At 46.5% G+C, this 21,873-nt stretch overlaps 1 protein-coding gene and 1 long non-coding RNA gene across 4 annotated transcripts in view; both read right to left on the reverse strand.

Annotated features, from left to right (window-relative positions):
• LOC141052486 (stimulated by retinoic acid gene 6 protein-like) overlaps nt 1–21,873 on the reverse strand; it is a 664,959-nt gene that overhangs the window by 17,627 nt on the left and 625,459 nt on the right. The window lies entirely within an intron of this gene.
• LOC141052487 (uncharacterized) lies at nt 17,254–20,337 on the reverse strand. The gene is made up of 2 exons (XR_012220820.1): nt 19,130–20,337; nt 17,254–19,027 (listed from the first exon to the last, which is right to left on the reverse strand). It is a non-coding gene; the product is annotated as an uncharacterized lncRNA (long non-coding RNA).

Genomic DNA, 21,873 nt, shown 5'->3' on the forward strand with positions numbered 1-21,873 from the left:
GACAATGGGGCTGGACCAACTGCTCTTTGAGTCTTCCCAGGCTCAACATTCTACTCACCTTGGAGATCACCTTGCGGCAGCCTTCGGGAATCCGATACGACTTTTGGTTCACTGTCACATGTGGTTTTGCTCCTCCACAACCTGCATACAACCTGGCAACTCTGAAAACAGGTCGCAATTCCGCTGAAGCAGCTTTTGGCACTGTTGCGTCTGAGCCAGTGACAGTGTCTCTGCTACTGTGACATCCTTGATTCTGACTTAAGGATTAGTCCCCTGGCAAGTAACTTCCACCTGTTCCCTGTCTCGGCATGGTTTGAGTAGGTTAATATGGTACACCTGGTATGGCTTTCTTCCCTCTGATTGGTGGACCTTGTTGTTGACATCACTCAATTTTTTGACCACTTGGTATGACTCTTGCCACTTGGTTAGGAACTTACTTTCCACCAACACCTGGTCTCTAGGGCTAAACTGTCTCAGTCTTGCTGACCGATTGTAGACTCTTGCCTGGGCCTCTTGTGCTTGAAGGAGGCTCTCACTTACAATCGGTATCACCCACGTGATCCTGTCCTGCATGTTTGATGATGCTTCGGTTGGGGCTTACCTCCGCTTACCAGGTCTCCTTTGCAATGTCAAGAATTCCCTGAGGGTGCCGTCTGTAGAGACCTGTGGTGCTTCTCTAATGGAGAACAGTAGGTACGGTTGTCCCAGCCATCCTTCTCCACGACCTTCTTAAGCATAGATTTCAAGGGCAGTATGGTGACTCAGTGGTTAGCACTGCAGCCTTGCAGCGGTAGGGTCCTGGGTTCAAATCCCATTGAGGACAACATCTGCAAGGAATTTGTATGTTCTCCCTGTGTTTGCGTGGGTTTCCTCTGGGTACTCCAGTTTTCTCCCACATTCCAAAGACATACTGATAGGGAATTTAGATTGTGAGCCCCATCAGGGACAGTGCCAGTAATGTCTGTAAAGCGCTGTGGAATTAATAGCACTATGTAAACGAGTAAAATAAATAAATGAGTAAAATAAATATATATATGTTCATCCGCAGGCTGTTCATCTGCGGATGATACACAGATGTCCTGAGTTGAGTAATCTGGAGAACCTTTCATAACGCTCTCATTAACTTGGACATGAACAGCGTAGTAAATGAGCTATACTCCAGGCTGAATAGTTCCTCAGTGGTACTGCCTCTGGGTACCATGTTGCATAGTCCATGATCACCAAGATGCATTGGTGGCCTCTGACGGACTTAACTAGGGGCCCTACAAGGTCCATGGCAGTCCGGTCAAATGAGACCTCTATAATGAGTAACAGAACTGGGGACTACGGAAGTGGGAACTGAGAGCAGTTACAGTGGGTACAGAAAGTATTCAGACCCCTTTAAATTTATTATTATTATTCATTTTTATAGCGCCATTTATTCCATGTGAAAAAGGGACATACAAAGATAAGCACAATAAACATGAGCAATACAAGGCACACACAAGTACAAAATAAGAGAGGACCCTGCCCGCGAGGGCTCACAGTCTACAGGGGATGGGTGAGGATACACTAGGAGAGGGTAGAGCTGGTCATGAGGCGGTTCACTAGACTGAGGATCACTGCAGGCTTTCCGAAAGAGGTGGGTCTTCAGGTTCCTTTTGAAGGTTTCCGTGGTAGGCGAAAGTCTGATGTGTTGGGGTATAGAGTTCCAGAGTAAGGGGGAAGCATGGGAGAAGTCTTGTTTGTGGTTGTGGGAAGGAGAGATAAGATCTCATTCTCTATTCCCGTCTTAAGAGGATCAAAAGTTGCGTGTAGTTAAATACCGGGAGACTATGTCACAGATGTATGGAGGAGACAGGTTGTGAATGGCTTTGTATGTCATAGTTAGGGTTTTGAACTGGAGCCTCTGGATAATAGGATGCCAGTGAAGGGCTTGGCAGAGAGGAGAGGCTGGGGAATAACGGGTAGACAGGTGGATTAGTTGGGTAGCAGAGATTAGGATAGATTGGAGTTGTGCAAGAGTGCTAGAGGGGAGGCCAAAGAGTAGGAGGTTGCAAAAGTTGAGGCGGGAGATGATGAGGGCATGCACAACCTTTTTCGTAGCCTCTTGGTCAAGAAATGTACAGATCCGGGAAATATTTTTGAATTGGAGTCGGCAGGAGGAGGCAAGGGCTTGGATATGTGGCTTGAAAGAGAGGCTAGAGTCGAGGATCACCCCGAGGCACCATGCATGGGGCCTGGGGAAAGTGAGCAGAACATTGAAATTGATGGATAGGTCTGGTGGAGGGGTAGAGTGAGATGATGAGAAAGTGAGAAAGATGAATTCTCTTTTGTCCAGGTTCTGTTTTAGAAAGCAAGCAGAAAAGAAAGATGAAATAGCGGCCAGACTTTGTGAGATTTTGGTCAGTAAGGAGGTGACGTCAGGTTCACATAGGTAGATCGGCATGTTATCAGCGTAGAGATGATACCGTATGATTCTATGAGCTGTCCCATGCCGAAGGTGTAGATGGAGAAGAGTAGGGGTCCTAGAACTGAGCCTTGGGGAACACCGACAGGCAGGGGGTGAGGTGCGGAGGTGGAGTGGGAGAGGGAGACACTGAATGTCCGGTCTGTTAGATATGACGAGATCCAGGATAGGGCCAAATCTGTGATACCAAGAGATGAGAGAATCTGTAACAAGAGGGAACGGTCTACAGTGTCAAAGGCAGAAGACAGGTCCAGGAAGAGGAGGACAGAGTAGTGTTGCTTGTGCTTGGTGGTTAGTAAGTCATTGGTAACTTTAATTAGGGCAGTTTCAGTTGAGTGATGCGGTCGGAAGCCAGATTGTAACTGATCAAAAAGGGAGCAGAAGGAGAGGTGGGAGGACAGTTCAAGATGGACATGCTGTTCCAGTAGTTTTGAGGCATAAGAGAGAAGTGATATTGGGTGATAGCTAGACACAGAGGATGGGTCAAGGGAGGGTTTTTTGAGGATGGGTGTGATTGAGGCATGTTTGAAGAATGAGGGGAAGACACCATTTGCAAATGAAAGGTTGAAGAGATGTGTTAGGGTTGGGATGAAGACTGTGGTGAGGTTAGGGATGAGGTGGGACAGGAAGCGGGTCAAGTGTGCAAGTGGTGAGATGTGATTTTGACAGAAGGGTGAAGAGCTGATCTTCTGTCCTGGTGGAGAACCTGGTTTTGGAAGAAGAGGGCTGAGCAGTTGTGGCGCCCCTGCGGTCTCAGTCACCACAGGGTACTGCACTACATTTAGAAGTGTAGTACTTTGCTCTGAGGTAACGAAGGGGCATTGCCAGGACTCACACACTTACATCCAACACTAGACCTCTCAGGACCCGGGAGGGACTAGGTAGATAGTGGGTGTGGGTGGAGGAAGTTATAGGGGGAGTAGTCAGTGTGGTAAGCAGAGAGCTATTATATTAGAGGGACAGTCTAGAAGGGGAGCTGAAGCTGACTGTAGCTTGTTCCCAGACTACAGAAAGAGAAGCAAGAGGGAAGGAAAGGCTCCAGTAGTGGAGAGGAAGATGAGGTCTCAGGGGTATGGATAGGGAGAGTCCATTCGTGGGACCTGTATCCACCTCTCCTCATCAGGTGGAGGGACCAGGTCGCTGTAAGGGGACCGGCCCCAAAACTAGTGGAGAAACGAAGGAATCAGCTAGGAAACCGGTGTCTGCAGTATTTGCAGGTGCTGCAGCCACATCCATACATATTCGCTGAAAAGGCAGACATATAGGATCCAGGGTTCTGACCAACGTCGCCCTGCAAGATCCGAGTCTGCTGGCTTGGGACGTTGTGTATGAAGACGCAGGGAAGGAGAGGCGGTAGTCAGCATAGTGAGATGGCCAGGAAAGGAACATCTATGGGATCCCTGGCAACGTGCACCCCAAGCTACCTGAGAGCTGTTTGGACCACTATCCCTGAGGACACAACACCCCCAGCTGGGATTTGTACCATCTGAACTATGAGTAAAGCTTGTGAAGACTACACTTTGCTGTGTCCTCCAATTTATTGCTGCGTCACTTGCCCTGCACTACAACAACCATCATCACCATCATTTTACACCTTAATCTGCCGTGGATAATACCTCTGCCTGTGGAGAGCTGAACCAACTCTGCTGCATTAACATCTACCCCAGTGGACGGAATCTGCAGCATCAGCTAACACCTTTACTTGCCGAGTACCACAGGTGGCGTTACGAACTGTCTTTCATAAACTTTATCATTCCCTTATCATCTTTTTCATTGCACACCCAGGGCTATGGACCGGGTCACTGCTGCCATGACACTCCCTTTAAGAACTGACCGGCCCGGTACCGAGTAACCCCGGCCCTAAGGGGCGCTGCACAGTTACGAGGAGGGGCATTGTGGGCTGCGGGCCACGGCTTTCTCTGATGTTATCGCTCTTCTGCTTAAAGAAAGAGGCAAGGTCTTCAGCAGAAATGAGAGGAGAGGGAGGAGGTGCTGGGGGACAGAGTAGAGTATTAAAAGTGTTGAAAAGCTGTTTAGGGCTATGAGACAGGGAGGATATGAGAGATGAGAAGCAAGTTTGTTTTGCGGCAGTGAGCGTGTGTCAGGGTCCTGTCAGCGCCGGCGTGCAGCCTCCGCTGAGCAGGGACTCACCCGCACTGTGGGGGGGCCCGGGGTCAGGTTCAGCCGGAAAGTACAAACAGGACCAGGGGACGCTGAAGTTTAGCAAGCAGTGAAGGACCTATGGTCATGTGATTGCAAGGAGCGGGGCTTAGCATCCTGCTTCCAGAGATGGCAGGACACTAAACAGAAATACTCAGAGTCAGACAAAACAGAGGTCATACACAGAGATAGCAGTAAAGTACCAGGGATGAGACAGAACGGATAGTCAGGGCCAAGCAGGGGTCAAAACCAAACAGACATAGAATCCAACAAGCAATATCCAGAGAACAGACCGAGTCATACACAGAGTATCAAGCAACCAGAACACAGCACAAACACACTCAGGGGTCACCACACTATGTCAAGGGCGAAAGTATAACTGACGGGGATGGGAGCTTCCTGAGGCTATAAGAAGCTTTCCCAGAACCAATGAGAGGCCACCATAATAAGTCCCAGGTGTGCAGGTAAGAGTCTGCACTGAGATCAAAACATTAACTGTTATGATTGAGTCACCGTAGGAGGCAGACACAAAAATAGAAGCTACGTCCAGAAAACCAGAGAAGTTGGCAACTATCAGATTGCAGACCCCTGAACCTATCAACACAACTAGCAGTAGCCGTGGGGGGTTCCTACCATGCCCTAGACCCCTCGATCACAGCCGGAGCGCTAAATAGCCTAAAGACAGAAAAGGAAATCTAAACTGCCCCAGAGCAGACCCCAAAGTAAAAGGCAGCCCCCAACATATAATGACGGTGAAGCAAGATGAAAAAACACTCACACAGATAGAAAGATAGGCTGAGCAAACGATGGGGCCCAAGCTAGCTAAACAGAACAGGAAAGGAAGGTTGCTGTCTGCAATCTGCCAAAACCCTATCAAAGACATAAGCCAACAAGCTGATATGAAAAAGACCCTGAAGCAGCTAGGCTTCAAAAACTAAATCAGCACTCAGGTATTTTCAGAAGACAGAGCTAAAGGAATTCAGCACACCCCAGCAGGGAATGGCAGAAATCCAGAAAAACAAAGCAAAACAAAGTCTAAGCACAAATGCAAAAAGCCGAGCAGAAAACTTAGCTTTAGAGGAGCAGGAATTCAGACTGGTCTCCAAGGATCCCACAGAGAAATCACCCGCAGGGCAGAAGGGCGTCGGCAGCCTTATATCCAGTCAGTAACTCCACTCAGCCAGTCATCATCATCAGACTCAGGTGTTTGATAATCAGGCTCACTACCTTTCTTTACCAGAAGAGGGAGTTCCTCGGGCCTCAGTAGTGAAGGGGAAAATGAACTCACAGCAGTACCTCCCCCTTGAGGAGGGGTCACCGAACCCTCAACCACGCCACCAGGGCGATCAGGGTGAGCCCGATGAAAGGCACGCACCAATCTTTTGGCATGAATATCAGAGGCAGAGACCCAGGAATTATCCTCCTGAACATAACCCTTCCACTTAACCAAATACTGGAGTCTCCGTCTAGCCAGACGGGAATCCAGTACTTTCTCTACCTCATATTCCATGTTACCTTCAACCAATACAGGGTCTGGAGGTGCCACCCCCGGAACAACAGGTTCAACAAACCTCTTCAACAAAGATTTATGGAACACATTATGGATTTTAAATGTGACAGGAAGAGCCAAACGAAAAGAGACCGGATTAATAATCTCCAAAATCTTGTAAGGTCCAATAAATCTAGGCTTAAACTTAGGAGAAGCCACCTTCATAGCAATATTTTTTGATGATAACCACACCATATCACCAACCTTAAACTGGGGACCAATGGTCCTATGTCGGTTGGAAAACCGCTGGGCCTTTTCCTGGGAGAGAGATAACTTATCCACCACTTGGTCCCAGATCTGGTGCATTCTCTCCACCACAGTGTCAACACCTGGGCAGGCAGAGGGCTCCACCTGCCCTGAAGAAAATCGAGGATGAAACCCAAAGTTACAAAAAAAAGGTGACATCAAAGTGGCAGAACTAGCTCTATTATTTAAAGCAAATTCGGCCAAGGGCAAAAATGAAACCCAATCATCCTGATCAGCAGAAATAAAACATCTCAAATATGACTCCAAGGTCTGGTTTGTTCTCTCTGTCTGCCCATTGGTCTGAGGGTGAAAAGCAGAGGAGAAGGACAATTGAATTCCCAGCTTGGAACAGAAAGTTCTCCAAAATCTAGACACAAACTGGACTCCTCTGTCAGATACAATGTTCTCAGGAATCCCGTGCAAGCGAACCACCTGTTGTAAAAACAGGGGCACCAACTCAGAGGAAGACGGCAACTTAGGGAGTGGTACAAGATGAACCATTTTAGAGAACCTATCACAAATCACCCAAATAACAGTCATCCTTTGAGAGACAGGCATATCAGAGATGAAATCCATTGAAATATGGGTCCATGGCCTTTTGGGGACAGGCAAAGGCATCAACAACCCACTAGAGCGAGAACACGATTTAGACCGGGAGCACGTCCCACAGGACTGCACAAAATTCCTGACATCACGAGACAAGGAGGGCCACCAAAAAGACCGACTCACCAGATCTCTAGTACCAAAAATACCTGGATGACCAGCCAAAGCAGAGCAATGAACTTCAGACATCACTCTCTTCTTCCACTGGTCAGGAACATACAACTTTCCACTGGGACAACGCTCAGGTTTGTCCTCCTGGAACTCTTCCAGAGCACGTCTCAAATCGGGCGAGATGGCAGAAAGAACTACCCCTTCGCCTAAGATGGTAGCAGGCTTGGTCACCACAGGAGAATCAGCAAAGAAGCTCCTAGAGAGAGTGTCAGCCTTGACATTCTTAGTGCCAGGAAGAAAAGAAACCACAAAATCAAAACGTGTAAAAAACAAGGCCCACCTAGCCTGTCTAGGGTTCAAGAGCTTAGCCGACTCTAGGTAAATCAAATTCTTGTGGTCAGTGAGGACCACGACTTGATGCTTAGCTCCCTCCAACCAATGTCTCCACTCCTCAAATGCCCATTTCATGGCCAACAGTTCCCGATTCCCCACATCATAGTTACGTTCAGATGGAGAGAACTTTCGGGAAAAGAAAGCACAGGGATTCATTTTAGATTTTACAGGATTCTTTTGGGACAAAACAGCTCCTGCACCAATCTCAGAAGCATCCACCTCTACCTGGAATGGAAGTGAGACATCAGGTTGCCGCAAAACCGGGGTGGAGGTGAATCTTCGCTTCAGCTCCTGAAAGGAAGAAACAGCCTCCGGAGACCAATTTAACACATCAGCACCCTTCTTAGTCAAATCAGTCAATGGCTTGGCAATACTAGAAAATTTTGCTATAAATTTCCGATAAAAATTAGCAAAACCCAAAAACTTCTGGAGGGCCTTCAAAGAAGTGGGCTGAACCCAATCGTAAATGGCCTGTACCTTGGCCGGGTCCATAATAAATCCCAAAAAAGAAATCCTCTGTACTCCAAAAAGGCATTTAGATCCTTTGACATACAGGGAATTCTCCCTCAAGATCCGGAACACAGTCCGAATATGTTCCACATGAGAATCCCAATCCTTGGAGAAGATCAAAATATCATCCAGATAGATAATCAAAAATTTATCGACAAAATCTCGGAAAATATCGTTCATGAAGCACTGGAAGACAGAAGGGGCATTAGTGAGCCCAAAAGGCATCACCAGGTACTCAAAATGTCCCTCCGGAGTATTAAACGCCGTCTTCCATTCATCCCCATGCTTAATGCGAATAAGATTATACGCTCCCCTGAGGTCAAGCTTGGTAAACCAGCAAGCACCTTTAACTCTGGAGAATAGATCAGAAATCAGGGGTAACGGATACTGATATTTAACATTAATTTTGTTGAGGGCACGATAATCAATACAAGGTCTTAATGATCCATCCTTTTTGGCTACAAAAAAAAACCGGCACCTAAGGGTGACGAGGATGGTCTAATATGACCCTTCTCCAAAGCCTCCTTAATATAGGATCGCATAGCCTCGTGCTCGGGTACAGATAAATTGAAGAGCCGACCCTTGGGAAATTTACACCCCGGGCTCAGTTCAATTGCACAGTCATAACTCCTATGAGGAGGCAGAGACGCAGACTCATTCTCACTAAATACATCATAAAAGTCCGCCAAATAATCAGGAACATCATGCGACTGAGGAGAGGTGGAAAACACCGGAGCCTCACTAAAGGCACACCGACAACCCCGACTCACCACAGACACAGATTTCCAATCCAAAACTGGATTATGAATTTGTAACCAGGGAAACCCCAGAACAATAGTATCATGCAGATTATGCAACACCAAAAATCTGCAATTTTCTTGATGGTCTGGGGCGACCCGCATTACCACCTGGGTCCAAAACTGAGGTTTATTTTTAGCCAAAGGAGTAGCATCAATCCCCCTCAAAGGGATAGGCGTCTGCAGAGGTGTCATCGGAAATCCACAACGTTTAGCAAAATCCAAGTCCATTAGGTTTAGGGCTGCTCCCGAATCCACAAAAGCCTTGGCGGAAAATATGGACAGGGAGAAGATCAGAGTAATAGCCAGAAGAAACTTAGGTTGAACACCCCCAACAGAAAACATGTGTGCAAAGCGTTTCTCTCGTTTAGGACAGACAGAAATAATATGTGAGGCATCTCCACAGAAAAAGCACAACTTATTACGCCTTCTGAACTCCTGACGCTGCTCTCTGGAAAAAACTCTATCACATTGCATAGGTTCAGACATTTGTTCAACAGGTGGCAACACCTCTCGTGCAGCTTTGCGTTCGCGCAAACGCCGATCAACCTGAATGGCTAATGACATAGAATCGTCAAGACCAGAGGGAACAGGAAATTCCACCATAGTATCTTTTACGGCTTCTGACAACCCCTTCCGAAAGAGAGCAGCCAAGGCATTATCATTCCAGGTAGTAAGTACTGCCCACTTTCGGAATTTTTGACAGTACAATTCTGCAGAATCACGACCCTGGTTCAATGCCAGCAGGGTCTTTTCAGCCTGATCAATGGCATTAGGTTCGTCATACAACAACCCCAAGGCCTGAAAAAATGCGTTCACATTAGTCAGAATAGGATCATCTGGTTTCAAAGAAAACGCCCAATCCTGGGGATCGCCACGCAGCAAAGAGATGACAATTTTAACCTGCTGCGCGGAGCTCCCTGACGAGTTAGGCTTCAAGGCAAAAAATAATTTACAATTATTTTTGAAATTCAAAAATTTAGACCGATCCCCAAAAAATACATCAGGTGTAGGAATCTTTGGTTCAGCAGCATGTGATTGAGCAAGGTAGGCGGAAATTCCCCGCACTTCCGCAGCGAGCTGCTCCACACGATCAGACAATTGCATTATCTCCATTGAGAGAAAAAAAAATTCCCCCTACGGCCTCAGAGATATACAGTAGGGGAAAAAATATATACACTTTTTTTTTTTTTATACAATTCTTTCCTGCTATTGAGTACCCTAGGATCTGCGGTATGGCGGGTGATTCTGTTATGATTGAGTCACCGTAGGAGGCAGACACAAAAATAGAAGCTACGTCCAGAAAACCAGAGAAGTTGGCAACTATCAGATTGCAGACCCCTGAACCTATCAACACAACTAGCAGTAGCCGTGGGGGGTTCCTACCATGCCCTAGACCCCTCGATCACAGCCGGAGCGCTAAATAGCCTAAAGACAGAAAAGGAAATCTAAACTGCCCCAGAGCAGACCCCAAAGTAAAAGGCAGCCCCCAACATATAATGACGGTGAAGCAAGATGAAAAAACACTCACACAGATAGAAAGATAGGCTGAGCAAACGATGGGGCCCCAGCTAGCTAAACAGAACAGGAAAGGAAGATTGCTGTCTGCAATCTGCCAAAACCCTATCAAAGACATAAGCCAACAAGCTGATATGAAAAAGATCCTGAAGCAGTTAGGCTTCAAAAACTAAATCAGCACTCAGGTATTTTCAGAAGACAGAGCTAAAGGAATTCAGCACACCCCAGCAAGGAATGGCAGAAATCCAGAAAAACAAAGCAAAACAAAGTCTAAGCACAAATGCAAAAAGCCGAGCAGAAAACTTAGCTTTAGAGGAGCAGGAATTCAGACTGGTCTCCAAGGATCCCACAGAGAAATCACCCGCAGGGCAGAAGGGCGTCGGCAGCCTTTTATCCAGTCAGTAACTCCACTCAGCCAGTCATCATCATCAGACTCAGGTGTTTGATAATCAGGCTCACTACCTTTCTTTACCAGAAGAGGGAGTTCCTCGGGCCACAGTAGTGAAGGGGAAAATGAACTCACAACAATTAACCCCAGAAGTGCAGGTTCACCAGCAATGGTATCATGACAGTACCCCCCTCTCAACGGGGGGCCTCTGGACCCCCAGGCTTGCCCGGGTACCTAGCATGGAAAGCCCGAACCAGGCGATCCGCATGCATCAACTGGGCCGGCACCCAGGACCTGTCCTCCGGCCCATACCCCTTCCAATGAACTAGGTACTGTACTGACCGCCGAACCAACCTGGAATCTACGATGTGACCAATCTCATATTCCACATGTCCCTCAATCGAAACCGGAAGAGCAGCGGACTCGGATTCTCCCCGGACTGCTTCAAAAGGTTTCAGTAGAGATCTCTGGAAGACGTTAGGGATCTTGAAAGAGAGTGGAAGGCACAGCCTGAACGCCACTGGGTTGATTTTTTCCACAATCTTGTACGGGCCAATGAATTTGGGGCCCAACTTGGCTGACGGAATCTTTAACTTAATGTTTCGCATGGAGAGCCAAACTTTCTCTCCAACCTGAAACATGGGACCACGTGTTCGTTTCCTGTCCGCGAAAAATGTATACCTGCCTTGAGACCTAGATATACGCCGCTGGACTTCTGCCCATGTATCTTTTAACTGCTGAACAGAGTCCTCAGCCCAGAACCAATGAGAGGCCACCATAATAAGTCCCAGGTGTGCAGGTAAGAGTCTGCACTGAGATCAAAACATTAACCCCAGAAGTGCAGGTCCACCACCACTGGTATCATGACAGAGTGGACTTGAAGCTGGTGAGGTACTGCTTGTATGTGAAAAAGTGCTCAGCAGAACAGGATATTTTCCATTTCCACTCAGCAATCCTGGAAGCTGGTCTCAGTTATTTGGCCAGGCTAGTCAGTCAGGGTTGCCTGTAAATTGTACAAGTTTTGGTGTGTGTGAGGGGGCAGCCTGTTATGAATGGGTCACCGAGGAGGAAAACAAGACCAAGCCAAGTCACAGAAAACCGGAGAGGTTGGTAACTACGTGGATTGCAGACCCCTGATCCTAACCACACAACTAACAGCAGCCGTGGAGCGTACCTACGATGATTCTAGACGCCTCGTCACAGCCGGAGGACTAAATAAGCTTAAAGCAAGAAAAGGATAAAAATAAAACTGCCCCAGAGCAGACCCCAAAGGAATAGACAGCCCCCACACATGTTTTGATGGTGAGACAAGATGAAAACATGAACACAGGTAGGAAAATAGGCTGAGCAAACGATGTGGCCCACACTAGCTAGAAAGGACAGGAAAGGAAAGATACTGTCTGCAATAACGCCAAAAAACCCTGCAAAAATGTCCAACACTTCTGATAGCAAAAAATACCCTGAAGTCACTAGACTTCTCCCACTATATCAGCACTCTGGCATATTCTGAGAACAGAGCAAAAAGAGGCCAACCTAATAAGGGACAAAATGCAAACTGGCACATACAGTGACATAAGAGTGGAAATTCAGCACAGCCCCAGCCGGGGCTGGCTGATCACACAAAAAACTGAATAGACCAAACCAAATCAAATGTGAATATTAGAAAAGACAACTTAGCTTGAGAAGGCAGGAACTGAGCTGGAAACTAAGACCTCAGGAGGCAGGAAAAAATCACCAGCATGGGAATAGGGAGTCAGCTGTCTTAAATCCAGTCTGAGACTTTAGATGTCCAATCCTCTTCCTCATTATCAGGTGGCAGGTCTCTGTTAATTAGATCAGCTTCACTACCTCCTGCCTCCACCAGAAGGAGCCCGGAAAGAGAACTCACAACTCCTCTGTCAGCACAACCATCTCCCTCACCAGAAACCAGAGGCAGACCAGAAAATGAGTTCACAACAGCAGCCGAATCGAGTGTTGCTGTTATTGTGGTGTTATAAAAAGTGGCCGCAGCATCTGTGTCATGTAAGGAAGCTATGTCTGTAAGAGGGAGAAGAGACTTAGAGAGTGAATGTGTTTGAGATTTCTGCGAGGTTGAGTGAGTTTGTGGAGTGGGGGTTGCCCACTAGGAGAGGAGAGGAAAGAGAATGTCAGTAGGTTGTGGTCAGACAGGGAGAGGGGTAAGTTAGTGAGATTAGTAAGGGAACAGAGGCGGGTGAAGATAAGGTCCAGCGTGTGGCCATCTTTGTGAGTGGCTGCAGAGGACCACTGAGTGAGGCCAAAGGAGGCAGTGATAAAAATTTAGAGGCAGCTGAGGTGGAAGTGTAGATGGGGATGTTGATATCACCCATGATGATAGTGGGGATGACAGCAGAAAGGAAATGAAGTAGCCAGGTGGTGAAGTGGTCGAGGAAGGTGAAGATGGCTAATTCTGGGGGGGTGGAGGGGGAGTGGATGCAGACGGAGTGCACCTCAAATGATGGAAGAGTAGTCGGAGGGTGGGAGTGGAATTGGACAGGTGCAAGTAAATTCCTCCACCATGTTGCTGGGGCAAGGGATGTGAGAGAGATGGAATCTGCCATAAGAAAGTGCAGCTGGAGAGGCTGAGTCAGAGGGAGTGAGCCAGGTTTCAGTGATGCCAAGGAAGGAGAGTTTGTTAGTGATAAAGAAGTCATGGATATAGGACAGTTTGTTGCAGACAGAGCGTGTGTTCCATAGTGCTCCAGGTAGGGGGACCAGGGGAGTGGGGGCTAGATGAATGGGTATGAGGTTATCATGATGGCGAGAACTTGTAGAGGATCGTGGCAGGGTGTTAGAAATAAGTGTGGGGATGTGATGAAGAGGGCCAGGATTTGGGGATACGTCGACAGCAACGAGGAGTAGCAGACAGAGTGTTAGAAGGTGGGAGCAAGATAGGACATGATGCGGCCGTGGGTGTCTGGAGAAAAAGGTTTGTATATGAAGGAACAGTTGGAGGAGGAAGTGAGATGGCTGGGGAGGATGGGGGGGAGATATGACTGGTTCCTTACTAGGTAGAGGGAGTTCAAGAGATCGTAAGAAATAAAGTAGTATGGTGGTGAAAGTGAAAAGATACAGAAACATTGTAGTGGTTTTCTATCCCATTATTTTACAGTAAATTCCAGTTGAATTCAAGTCTAATTCAAAATATTATACTTAACCCCTTACCTACATTGGATGTACTATTCCATCCATGTGACCTGGAACCTAAGTCTCAAGAACGGAATAGTACGTCCAACGTGATCAGCGGCGCTCATGGGGGTAGTGCCGCTGATCGCAGCCGGGTGTCAGCTGATTATCACAGCTGACACCCGGCACTATGTGACAGGGGCAGTTACGGACCGCCCCCGGCAATTAACCCCCTGGCACACTGCGATGAAACATGATCGCAGCGTACTGGGGCACAGGGAAGCATCGTGCAGGGAGGGGGCTCCCTGCGTGCTTCCCTGAGACCAACGAAGCAGCGCAATGTGCTTCGCTGCTCCGAGGGTCTCCTCTGCAGGCCTCCGGATCCAGGATGGCTGCGGGAGGCCTCCGGGGGGCCTGCAGGGAGGCGGAGGCAGATCAGCGATATGACACTAGACAGTGATGTCCCCCCCCGGGACAATAAAATAAAGTAAAAAAAAAAAAACGTGTATAAATAATTTATAAAAAATACCTAAATAAAAAAAAAAAATCCCCTAATAAATTCATTTTTTGGAAATAAAAAAAACAATAAAAGTAAACATATTTAGTATCACCGCGTCTATAACGACCCGCCCTATAAAACTGTCCCACTAGTTAACCCCTCTAGTGAACCCCATGAAAAATAAAAATTAAAAAACAAAGCAAAAAAAAATATACATCACCATACCGCCAAACAAAAAGTGCAATAACACGCGATCAAAAAGACGTATATAAATAACCATGGTACCGCTGAAAACGTCATCTTGTCCCGTAAAAAAGGAGCCACAATACAGCATCATCAGCGAAAAAATAAAAAAAGTTATAGCTCGCAGAATAAAGCGGTGCAAAAATAATTATTTTTTTATATAAAATTGTTTTCATTGCATAAAAGCGGCAAAACTTAAAAAAAGACATAAATGAGTTACTGCTGTAATCGTACTGACCCGAAAAATAAAACCGCTTAATCAATTTTACTACACGCGGAACGGTGTAAAAGCACCCCCAAAAGAAATTCACGAAATGCTGGTATTTGTTCATTCTGTGTCCCAAAAATCGGAATAAAAAGCGATCAGAAAATATTACGTGCCCGAAAATGATACCAATAAAATCGTCAACTCGTCCCGCAAAAAGTAAGACCTCACATGACTCGGTAGGTCAAAATATGTAAAAATTATAGCTCTCAAAATGTGGTGATGCAAAAATTATTTTTACAATAAAAAGCGTCTTTTAGCGTATGATAGCTGCCAAACATAGAAACCCCCCTTTATCACCCCCTTAGTTAGTGAAAAATAACAAAATAAAAAAAATGTATTTATTTCTATTTTCCCATTAGGGTTAGGGCTAGGGTTGGGGCTAGGGTTAGGGTTAGGCTGGAGTCACACTAACCTGCGCAAAGTACGGTCAGTATTTTACATGCGTAATACGGATCAATGACCACTAAATAGTGGTCCGTAGGTCATCCGTAAGCAAGGTGAGGTCGCGTATTTTGCGCATGTGTGTCTCCGTATGTAATCCGTATGCAATCCGTATGGCGAGATTTTCTCGCAGCCTTGCAAAATGGACATTTAACGGTTTTGAGGCCTGCAAACAATTTAAATCATTAGCCTGCACCCTATTTAGACACTCAGAAACAGGTGGCTGCCTACATTCTGTACATTTCTCACCTTGCTTTCACGAGGTGTGTTGGTGTTCTTTGTGCAGCATGGCAGAGGGTCTGACATTCAATACAACCGAGCAGGTTCTCTTTACCTGGCTTTTGTCACGGCGCTTTGGGCAACCATATCCTGTGATAGTGGATCCGCGGAGGAGGAGACGCATGTGGGTACATCCACTTTTGAGGCAACGACTCACAAGAGGGCATTTTCACCGCCTCTATTCGTCTCTGCGGGAGCATCCGGACAAATTTTACCAGTACTGTCGAATGAGCATTTCCACATTTGATCGCCTCTTGGAGACAGTGCGCCCTGGGATCACCTTTCAGGACACTAGGATGCGCAAAGCCATATCTGCAGAGGAGCGACTTCTCACAATACGGTATGTACTCCACAACCACATTCTCTATGTTCATAATGTGTGTGTTAATTTATGTTTTTTGGCCTTCTTGGACAATGTTTAATACCCTCATCTTACTCAAAATATGTTTCACCTGACACAGCAGAATGTTACATCTAATATGTCCTGCATATCACTTAGTCATTGTGCCACCACATATGTGTGTGTTGTTATCTCTCATTTCCTACCAAGTTTGGTCGGCATGTAACTGATTTTTTTTTACTTTAGCCATTCTAACCTGTACTATTTCTGTTGTTCTACAGCTTCCTGTCCACTGGCCTGTCTTATGCCGCCCTCCACCATGAGTTTCTCATTGGAAAGTCCACCATTTCAGGCATAGTGAGGTCTACATGTGCAGAAATCTGGACAAGACTCCATCAGGTGGTCCTACCCGAGCCCAGGATGGAAGACTGGATAAGGATTTCAAGGGACTTTGAGGAGGACTGCCAGTTTCCAAATTGTATTGGGGCCCTGGATGGCAAACATATCAGGGTGCGTAAGCCGCCGAACTCAGGGTCCCAATTCTTCAATTATAAGCAATACTTTTCTGTTGTATTGTTGGCTCTGGTAGACCCTCAATACAAGTTTATAATTGTTGACATTGGGGCCTATGGAAGGACGGGAGACTCTAGAGTCTTCAATACTTCCATAATGAGTCGGCGGCTACGCACCAACCAGTTGGATCTACCACCACCACGCCAGCTACCAGGCTCCCCCGAACAATCAGTCCCTTATGTCCTTGTGGCAGATGAGGCCTTTCAGTTATCACGTAATGTCATGAGGCCATATCCCCGGCGCAACCTTGACCACAGGCGCAGAATTTTTAACTTGCGCCTATCACGTGCTAGGCGACTGGTGGAGTGTTCCTTTGGGATTCTTTGTGCCAAATGGCGGGTACTCCAGTCTGCCATTCAGTTGAGTGAGCAAAATGTGAATGAAGTTGTCAAAGCCTGTGTTGTTCTGCATAACTTCACCAGGATACATGATTGTTCCTCCTCTGATGGTGTTGTGCGTAGGCCGGACAATGTGCGCAGGGTGAGACCACCTATCATCCCTCAACGTAGACCGCTCTCTGGCCTCAAAGTGCGTGATATATTCACGAATTACTTTATCTCACCTGAGGGGGCAACGTCTTGGCAAGAGAATGCTGTGTCTATGTTATAATTTCTTTTTTTCAAAGTGTGTCTAAATATATATTACTCAAGCCTTTTTATGATTCTATGAGTGTTTCTTTGCATTGGTTGGTGTCTGTAAGTATGTTGTGATGGATAGAGAGAAATCACACAGAGACGTTAAATAGAGTAGACAAATTTTTAGTTTTGCCTTTTTTTTGTTTGTTTTGCTTAAAGGCAAACATAATTTTGCCAGAACACAAATTTGGCAATGGCCAAAATGACCTTTTGGGCCTTCTTTAACTTGGTGTAACATTAACATTACGGAAAAAAAATGCACCAAACATTATGCAATTACAACATTGCTGCATGCCTACATTAACCTTGATTAGGCAACAAAGGGTGAGCTCCATCACCTAAATAAAGTGAATAAGATAACACTCACATTTCCTCATAATGTTTTCCAATCATAGAAAGATTCCACCATGACAGGCAAGGCTACCTCACATCTTTCACACAGATATTACCTGTCTGTAGAACAGACAATATTTAAGCATGCTATACTGGAAAGGATGAAAATACAAAAATCACTTGTTAAGACATTGAGAGAGCGTGATATTGTGAATGCTGGTCGCCTCAAATTGGTTTACTAGAGAATGCTAATAACAAAGTTGACTACTTAACTAAAGGCAAGCACGCCTTTCCTATGCATTAGCAAGTGATTAGTGTATTTTCATCTTTTCAGGTAAAACATCATAGCGCATTTAAATATTCTCTTTTATACACACATGTAATATCTGTGTGAAAGGCGTGAGGTAGCGTTGCCTGTTATGATGGATTGTTTCATATGTTTGGAAAACATTGTTTAAAAATGTGAGTGTTAAATTATGTTCTAAATGTTGGTGAAGGAGAACACCTGTTTTTTTGTCTAGATTAGAAGCACCAGTTACATGTCACTGGACATCTCCAAATTTTTGAGTCATAAATCCTCATATGTAGGGGAAGGGGAACGGGGAGGAACAGCCTGTGGGTGCTGCTGGACATTGTGGCCAACATCGCCCTGTGTGGGGCCATACTGTTGCCCATGATGCTGTTGTTGTCCAGCCTCCTGGGCCTGTTGGTGATACTGCCCAGAGTAATAATGATGATGGTGAGGGGCTTCTTGTTGGCTCTGGTAGGCCCGTGGCTCATACCCACCAAGATAGCCAGATCGTCCCCAAACAGGTTGGGACCAGCCTCCAACACTGGGTGGGTACAAGTGGCCATATTGGTGGGGTTGGCTTGATGAAGACATTTGGGGCTGCGGAATAGAAGGATGGGTAGGGGGAGGAAGGGGTTGAGGTGTTGGCCCACGTATTAGGGGCTGTTCAGACCCTGCTTAAGCAAGCATCTGTGTGGATGGTCTCATGCACATTAAATTTCTTGGTGAGAGCTGCCACCTCTCCAGAAATTCAAACACCTCATATGGGGTATTGGGGGGGGGTGCTTGCATCAAGCAGGATCTGAATACACCCCCTAATACGGAGCCTGACCTCACGGGTAAGGGCACGGAGATAAAGGGTGAGGCTACGTGCATAGGCCTCCTCACCATCATCTGTAGTGACTCTGGACAAGTAATTCAGCACCCCAGTGTCCACATGGGTCCGGCTCTCTTGAATGGCGATCTGGCGCCTTCTTCTTATTCGCCGTGATGCAAGAGCAGCCTGTGGGGAGGGCCTGATCTGGGCAGTTGGGCTGCTGCTCAAGTTGCCCATCTCTTCCAGGATGGGTGAGGTTGCAGCTGCAGACCGTCCTGGTGGTGTGTTGTGTCGGGCAGCCATTGTGTGGTCTTGTGATGCCTCCTCTTCAGACATCCTTCTTGTAGGGGGAGAAGATGGGCCAGCCACCTCATCCCCTACAGGATCAATAATGGGCTCTGCCTCTGAGGCCGTTCCTCGATCCGTAAGGTTGGATTGAGTTCTGTTATGAAATAGAACAGAGGCAAAAATACATCAATATTTTTGTCCCTGTAAAGTATTTGTGTAATGTTTTTGTGTCATGTGGTGTGAGGTATGTACTTACGGTCTCAGAGCCAGAATTGGGGCGAGGAAGTTCAGCCGGTCATAATATATATATTTCCGCTTTACATGGCCAGCATCCCCACTCCTGGACCGCTGCTGGCGTTCCCGGCGGTACTGGTCCCGGATGCTTCTCCACCGTTTCATCACATCTTCCACTGCAATGTGACAGGAAAGATTGTCAAAATCACATATTTGAGAGGTCACATTTTCAAACAGTAGTCTAGGCATGGGGCCTTATGGGGTGTGCGTTCTACCCATGGTGGCATATGTAATTGGGCCGATACCCAGGGTCTCATTAGCTCCCCTGAAACTAATTTTAGTGGCTAGGAGGATGAGGAGCTTGTGGCCTAACCCCTAATTATGGCTGTGTGAAGCCACGTGTCACATCCTAATGTAACGGCCTCATGAGGCTAAAATTACATGCCCAGGAAGGGGGGGGGGCTGATTGTAGAGTCATTTTATAGCGCGCGCTAACGTTAATTATATTTTTATGGTTGCACTTACGAATTTTCTGCTGCTCATCACGTGGTCTGTCACCAAAGTCATGGTACATCTGGCGACAGATGCGCCTCCATGACGCCTCCTTTCTTGTGCGGTTCGCATAGTTTGCGTCGCGTGGGTCCCATATTTCTGGACGCTCCTGCACCAGCACAATTAGCATCTCCACATTTATGTAAGTGGACGCCATGCTGCTGCTGTACTCCGTGGAGGCTGACTTCCTGGATGTCTGGAGCGCTTTTTGAGCTCATTTGCATGTCTACGCTTCCTGATGATGGATTGGCCCATTTCCTGTTCACCAGCCAAAAGACCTGCGTATTGCTCGCAGGTCACACGTGTGTTCAGTGTGTAATCCGTATTTTTTGCGCACCCATAGACTTGCATTGGCGTGCTACGGGCGTAGTACGCTGACAATCGCAGCATGCTGCGAGTGGCACGGAGCGGAGGATATGGAGGAGAAATATACGCCTGGTGCGAGTGACCCCCATAGAGAATCATTGGTCCGTGTCTAATGCGTGCTTTTTGCGCCTCTCACGCACCCGTATTCCTCGCCAGTGTGACTCCGGCCTTAGAGTTAGAATTGGGGGATTTCCACTGTTTAGACACATCAGGGGCTCTCCAAATGCAACATGGCATCTGATCTCAATTCCAGCCAATTCTGCGTTGAAAAAGTCAAACGGTGCTCCTTCCCTTCCAAGCTCTGCCATGCGCCCAAACAGTGGTTCAGTCTACTCAGGACAAATTGCACAACAACTTTTGGGGTCCAGTTTCTCCTGTTACCCTTGGGAAAATAAAAATTGGGGGCAAAAACATCATTTTTGTGGAAAAAAATATAATTTTTTTATTTTTATGGCTCTACGTTATAAACTTCTGTGAAGCACTTGGGGGTTCAAAGTGCTCACCACACATCTGGATAAGATCCTTGGTGGGGTCTAGTTTCCAAAATGGGGTCACTTGTGGGGGGTTTCCACAGTTTAGGCACATCAGGGGCTCTCTAGAGGCAACATGACACCCGCAGACCATTCCATCAAAGTCTGCATTCCAAAACGTCACTACTTCCTCTCCGAGCCCCGACGTGTGCCCATACAGTAGTTTTCTCCCACATATGGGATATCAGCGTACTCAGGACAAATTGGACAACTTTTGGGGTCCAATTTCTCCTGTTACCTTTGTGAAAATATAAATTGGGGACTAAAAATCATGTTTGTGATTTTTTTATTTTGACGACCGGGCGTTATAAACTTCTGTGAAGCCTTTGGGGGTTCAAAGTTCTCACCACACATGTAGATAAGTTCCTTGGGGGGTCTAGTTTCCAAAATGGTGACATCAGGGGCTTTCCAAACGCGACATGGCATCCGATCTCAATTCCAGCCAAAGAAGTAAATGGCACTGCTTCCCTTCTGAGCTCTGCCATGCGCCCAAATAGTCGTTTACCCCCACATATGGGGTATCAGCGTACTCAGGACAAATTGCACAATAACGTTTGGGGTCCTGTTCCCCTTGGGAAAATGAAAATTGGGGTGAAAAGATGATTTTTGTGGAAAAAATATGATTTTTTAATTGTACGGCTCTACGTTATAAACTTCTGTGAAGCCCTTGGGGGTTCAAAGTCCTCACCACATATCTAGATAAGTTCCTTGGGGGGGTCTTCACTTCTGTGAAGCACTTGGGGGTTCAAAGTGCTCACCACACATCTGGATAAGATCCTTGGTGGGGTCTAGTTTCCAAAATGGGGTCACTTGTGGGGGGGTTTCCACTGTTTAGGCAAATCAGGGGCTCTCCAACGTGACATGGTGTCCGATCTCAATTCCAGCCAATTTTGCGTTCAAAAAGTTAAACGGCGCTCCTTCCCTTTTGAGCTCTGCCGTGCGCCAAAACAGTGGTTCCCCTCCACATATCAGGTATCAGCGTACTCAGGTCAAATTGCAAAATAACTTTTGTGGTCCAATTTCTCCTGTTACCCTTGGTAAAATAAAAAAAATTGGACCTGAAGTAATTTTTTTGTGAAAAAAAAGTTAAATGTTCATTTTGTTAAAACATTCAAAAAATTCCTGTGAAGCACCTGAAGGGTTAATGAACTTCTTGAATGTGGTTTTGAGTACCATCAGGGGTGCAGTTTTTAGAATGGTGCCACTTTTGGGTATTTTCTATCATATAGACCCCTTAAAGTGACTTCAAATGTGATGTGACACCTAAAAAAAATGGTGTTGTAAAAATGAGAAATGGCTGGTCAACTTTTTACCCTTA

This window comes from Dendrobates tinctorius, unplaced genomic scaffold (genome assembly GCF_039654945.1).
Source record: "Dendrobates tinctorius isolate UK_male_01 unplaced genomic scaffold, ASM3965494v1 ptg000160l, whole genome shotgun sequence".
Lineage (NCBI taxonomy): Eukaryota > Metazoa > Chordata > Amphibia > Anura > Dendrobatidae > Dendrobates > Dendrobates tinctorius.